Here is a 6427-nt window from a genome sequence, read left to right on the forward strand (position 1 = left end):
GAACATAAACACTTGAGTGCAGTGGGGTCATGCAGGGACCCTGGGGCGTGCCCCGAATTCCTCTTACAAAGTTTTTTTCTTTCTCTCTCTCCTTAAAGTGGGAAAAGCTAGAAGCAATTGATATCCTTTTGAACTTCATTCATGTTTTCAATGTTTCGTCAGGTAAACATCACAAGGGTCGATCTATTGAGGGTATAGACATAAAATGCGTAAATGAGCATAAAATACTCTGTTTATTTTTTTGAGTTCAACTATGCATGCGTGATTATTTCGTTGCGATAGGCGCTTCGTCGGGGCCGTTTTTAAGCCGGCGGGATCCTCGAGGCAGCATCGGTGGCCGTGGCTGGCGAAGGACAGGGTTAATTGGAGAGACATGGGAGAGGCCTTTGCCCTGCAGTGGGCGTAGTCAGGCTGATGATGATGATGATGATGCACCTTATGGAGCCCTTGCTCTCGACGGATGCACTGTACGACGGTTGCTTCGAAAGCAACTTTTGTGGCTTGGTATGGGTAGAATAAAACTTTTTCTGCTGCCCCTTTGTTAGGATCACTTCTCTGAGCCTGGAGGGGGGGAGGGGGAGTCCGTGGACGAGGCCGTAACGGTCACCAAGCAAACTACACACACGGTTGTTCGGCAGGGAGATCGATTATGTGCTGAGGGCTTGAAGAATGAATTGCAGCGTAGGGAGAGATTACTTCATCGTAGGAGAGAGAGAAAGAGCCCTGTAGTGAAAAACAGATTTTAATTTTAGCCGGCGTTAATATTCGCTGACATGCTACTCTGCGTAGGGGAAGGAATAGGGGAGTAAAGATGGAAGAAGGGTGGTAGAAAAGAGTGCGGTCATTGAAGAGGGTTGCAACGCAAGAGTTAACTGCATGATGGCGTCTTTGGATGAGACCGAAGTCAAGTTGTGTGTATGTACAGCGGGGTGATCAAGTGTTCCGGTAATTAGAGTTTGTCTAAAACACCAATAGCGTTCATCTGAGGTCTCTACGCTGTGGTAGATGTGTTGAGAGACGTGATGGGCACATTAACTTCACAAAGGTGCTAGTTGAAGAAATGCACATCACCGTAAGCACACTGCACTGCCCTATGTGAGGAAGAAGTTTTGCACTACACGAAGAACACCGCACAGACTTGTGTGAGGAGGAAGCTTGTTCTTTACAAAAAGCGCTGACACTAACGTTGACACTGGCACTCTTGTCTTGTCTTGTTTCTAGCTACACAAAAGAGCACCGCACAGCCCTGTGTGAGGAGGAAGCTTGTTCTTCACAAAGAGCACTGACACTGACGTTGACATTAATACTCGCGTCTTGTCTTGTTTCAACATTTATATCTCGTCTTTCACGCTATCTTAATCACGGTCTCTGGCCGGTGCTTGCACTGCGTGGAGGTGGCTGACATCTACCACATGGTGTGGGCCTGTCAGCAGAACACAGCCATTTCCCCAAACCGCCACCCTACCCCAGAGGACTGGGAGGCGGCCTTGCTCGGCTGCTTGGACCTCGAGGCCCAGCAGGCCATGGTCCAGAGGGCCCGGACATCGGCTTCTTCCAATGGAGTCCAGGACTAGGGACTCCACCTATTTGAAGGTATTGGTGCTATCAAAATACGAAAAGGGACGAACGCGGAAAGGGACGAACACATTTTCCGTATTTTAATAGCGCTCACCTTCAAGATTGTATTTCCAGCTAGCCCCAGTATTAGCTCTTTTGTAGTGTTTCCCCTCTTGTTCTATGTTCTGTAAGTTTGCGCTGTTATTCCACCATGAATTCACACCAACTAGCCCAAATGTCTGCTCTTTTGACTCCACCAAGTATGTAAGGAGGCTTCCCACTAGGGGAAGCCCCCGAACACTTCTCTGTGTGTATATGTAGAATAAATGCTTTTCACCACCACCACCACCACCACCACCACCACCACCATGAATCCGATTCAATGCAGCCAACTTTCCTCGTTACTCACACTGGACTGTGTCTCAAGTTGGAGAAGGGTGATTGGCAGGAGAGTTGAATGAAGAAAGGTTGAAGTTGGAAATCGTAAGTAATGAGCATAGGAAGCACTGTCACTCCACCAACATGACAAAAGAAGTTCAGGGAAAATACGATAGTTCACTATGTCTCACATAGGAGAAGCATGCACTGTGATGACAGCGTTATTTGTACAACTGCAAAAATAAAATAATACAGCGCGTCGATTTCAATGTCTGCGTCCACTGATAAAAAAAGGTGATAAATGAATTCGGAAAGCTTAATTTCACTTGAGTATCCCTTTGGAAATACGTGCTGATAATTGATATATGATGCCGTGATGCTCAAGACAGCTCAAAATATATTAGTGTAAACGACATGTTCCATGAGCTTAGATACGAAGCTTGTTAAAGATATTGGACGATATTTGACGGGATTAGAGTGGTGTCCAGTTTTTAATGCGGGTATTACTTTAGCTACGGCAATAATTTTGCCATAATTTGTGGTAAAAAGCCCCCATCTTTATCAATCTACCCACAGCTACCGAGCGTTAATCTACACTGCTGGGATCCAAACACGCCCGTTCAGTTCCGCCATGACCAACATCGGACCGCTTACGGTACCGGGTCGGCAGACCCTTGCGTATAGCATTATACAGGGTGTTTCACCTAAAACTTTCCACCTCGTTTTAAAAATACGCCTTCTGAGTTAAAAGAACGCTTTTGGCAAGCGTTGTCAGCGATGTAGTACATCGGAATGCGGCTAAGACGTGCTAACTAGCAAGCTTGTCAACTAATATTGAATAGCTAGCTTTTTGAATATTGCTGTTCAGCTCCTTAATTATTCACAGGCATGTAGCCCACTGTAAGTAATATCGATATCAGTTTTTGGAGTTTCAAAAATGCCGTCACCCTCGGCGCTGTGGCCCAACAAATTTTGGCTATTTCGAAGTGTTACATGCACTGGAGAGGTTGCTTTGCCTGGAAGCCTCTCGAAAGCTTTGCCGCGATGTAGCCAGAATTTGCTGTGCCACAGCGCCGAGGGTGACGGCATTTTCGATATTGTAAAAACCGATATGGATATTAATTACGGTGGGCTACACGCCTGTGAATAATTGAGCAGCCTAGCATTAAAAGTTAAAAAGTTCGCTGTTCAGTATCAGTTCACCAGCCTGCTAGTTAGCACGTTTTAGCTGTATTCTGATGTATACTACACCGCTTACAATGCTATGTCGAAAAAAACGCTTTTCTAACTCAAAAAGCGTATTTTTTTTTTAACTGTGCAGTTTAGGAACCGTACTTGGTTGCTAGAGGTAAAATGCGAAATTGAGAAACGCTTCATTTAGGTAAACATTTATTGTGAGTCGGCGTTTCGGACAGAGAAAAAGGACAGGCTCTGTCCGAATGTCCGAAACATCGACTCGCAATAAATGTTTACCTAAACGAAGCATCTCTCAATTTCGCATATATATATACTAGTAGTATTAGTATTCGTAGTATGGTAGAAGTATATATATATATATATATATATATATATATATATATATATATATATATATATATATATATATATATATATATATATATATATATATATATATATATATATATATATAAACTACGACTTTTCATACAGCCTGCGTTCACACTGCATCTGCCTTCAAGTAGGCAACAGCTTTCTGCTTCCCCCAACAAAGTGCGTTTGCCTCTCTCGGGATGAGGACCGTACGGCCATCTGGGAAACGTAGGCTCAAAGATCAACGGATGTTTCTACAGGCCTGAAGCGAATGTGATCCGTCAGGTACCAACGAAATACAAATATTAATATTTGTTCCTGTCGCAGACGCTCGTTCATCAGTGCTTTATAAGAGCAGCTGAATGTTTTTTCTCCTCAGTGAAATGGCAAAAAAATGCCTCTACAATATTTTCTGGCATATACAATGAAGGGAAGTGACGCTTGCATAAAATTTAATGTAAATAGCGGACCATTTCTTTCTTGCTCCTTGAGCGCTGATAAATTTGTTCAGTAAACAGCGCAAGACACTTGAGATAAAAAAAAAACGACATCAGGAATCGCGTGGAAAAATTGATGCAGTGTTCGAGCAAAGAGGAACAGAGGTAGAGCACGGCACTTTTTCTCTGTCTCCAGTTTTCCTAGTCACTTGAAGCCATGTGTCATCTACTTCGCAGCAGTAAGTGATATAAGCTGTTTTATACAACAAGGGTATTGATGCCCCTGTCAGTCGGCTAATATCAACGCCTATCAGTCAATGCCGAATAGACTCAATGGGGGTCACCCGGCACAAGGGAGCGATTCTCAGTGATCTTTGAACCAGATAGGCATCCGTTCAGTGCAGGTCAGCTTCAACGAAGCATCGCACTCACTACATGAGAAAAACAAAACGACCTACAAAAACTCGAAACAAACGAAGTAAATCTTTGTGTTATGTCGAAAGCTGTTGACTACGTTAAATATTTCACGAATTGTTTTTCTTTTGGACACTTTCAGGTGTAAGCGAACAGAGGCCATTTTTGTTTTTCATAGTGTTTCTTTGTTTTGATCTTTTTTGGTTATTTGCAGTTTGTAACCACCAAGAAACAAGAGTGCCCCAAAACACAGCGATAGGAAACATAACAGCCGTGAACAGGACATATTCGATAGGCTGTGCGCTAAAAAGACGTTCGCAGGAAAAAAGGATAGAGACGACAGGAAAGAAGCGCAACTTTTGCCGTCATTAAAGTTGAAAGTTTGCGCTTCTTTACTGTCGTCTCTATCCTACGAACGTCTGTGTAGCGCACAGCCTATCAAATATGAATATTTACCAACTAGACCGTCAGAAAGCCTTACTTGAAGCGGACAGTGACGGCCACAAATTTTTGACAGCTTCGTATGGTGAAAAAAAAAATTGCACATCACAATCGCCGTAAGTGTGCTAGAAACTGCTGTGCCAGCGGTACTCTGTTATATGTAGGAGATTGACTTTTATGTTTTAATGTATAAGATCTCAACAGATTTTCTTCGATGTTTGTATGAAACGCACTTTAGGGTGGTTTTGGCGAAAATTTTTTTCCACTGCTAAATTACATTTTTTTTTTAGAGTGGAAGGTGCGATATATTGTGAGATTCAGGTGTGGCCAAAAGTCACTTATAGTCTGTCTTGTACTTTTGGTCAGCCTGAGCATTCGATCTAGAAGAGCTGTGCTTGCAGAATGAAACGCTGTCGACGTTTAAAAAAAGTAACGGAAGTTAAGTGAGGGAACCGCCAGACAAAAACTCAAGCGCAAATTGCAGCCAATAGATGAGTTGTAATGTAAATCTTCGGTTGTTTTGCTGGGTTCAGCGAGAAAGTGAAGCTCACGTGATGAACCTTCCAATGTGTTAAATAAAAGAAACTAAGAAGGTAATTGGCCTTGTCAGCAAGAGGTCCCAACATGCTGGTGGGACCTCTTGTTAGTTGTTAGTCCAGTCGTTGTGGCGAGTACACTCCTCTTGTCCCCCGTCTTGTGTGACTGGTTTTTCTCCATTTACAATGTACCAACTGGCCCGCATTTCAACCCTTATGCTGGTGGCTTTAGGCTTCACAACGCTTTGCAGCGACAAGGGATGCAATATCTGGCCTTAGGTCTTGTGCGGAGACAGTTCTCATGGTGGTTCTGAGGCGGTCGTCAGTCATCCTTGAACGGAGAGCGGATTTGTTCACTTTCAATAAAGGAAAAAGGTGCTAGGAAAAGTATGCGCTCCCGAACATGGCAATTATACTTGTCGCTTGGTGCCGCAGAGCTGGAAAAATTGTCTTATCTGAAAGAGTGTTAAACTCTAGGACACCTACGTCTTCAAACTTATTTCGTAATGTGGCGCTTGCTTGAAGCTCAATAAGCTCCATTCGCAACACGATCTCAACACTGTCGACTTGCACAGCGAAGGGTATAGAGAAAATTTCGAACTGTCTGGAAAGGCTGCCAATGTCTTCAAACCGAATTCTGATTTCTTCTTCGAGATTAGGGAGGAAATCGGCGAAAACGTCACAAGATTCTTGGGCAACGTGTCTGTAGTGACCTATGAGTTGGAAAGTCGTCCGCCTTATTCGCTTTCATTCTCCGCTGCCAGGATTGTAATTCAGCCTGAAATGCACGAACACCCGTACTCATTTTCGCTATGATTTTTGTCTTACCTGTAGTTTTACGTTCGACATGTTCGGGTGACCACATATGTCTGAGCGGAATGTGAGGAACGAAGCCTGTTCTCATTTGAGAGCTCAGCGATTGGGTTTTTTTTTTTCTCCATCAAGAAGCTGTCAATTTCTTCTTTGAAGTCAAAAAATTTCTTCAGCACTTTACGGCGACTCAACCAGAGCATGTACAGTCGGGGGCAGAAGTCTCTGGACCATGTGTTTCGCAAACTAAGCCATTACCTCTACTATTAGCCGGCGGCTGGAGACCACCCTTGTAGAGATGAA

Source organism: Amblyomma mixtum, chromosome 1 (assembly GCF_055824585.1).
Source record: "Amblyomma mixtum isolate Tamu chromosome 1, ASM5582458v1, whole genome shotgun sequence".
Classification (NCBI taxonomy): domain Eukaryota; kingdom Metazoa; phylum Arthropoda; class Arachnida; order Ixodida; family Ixodidae; genus Amblyomma; species Amblyomma mixtum.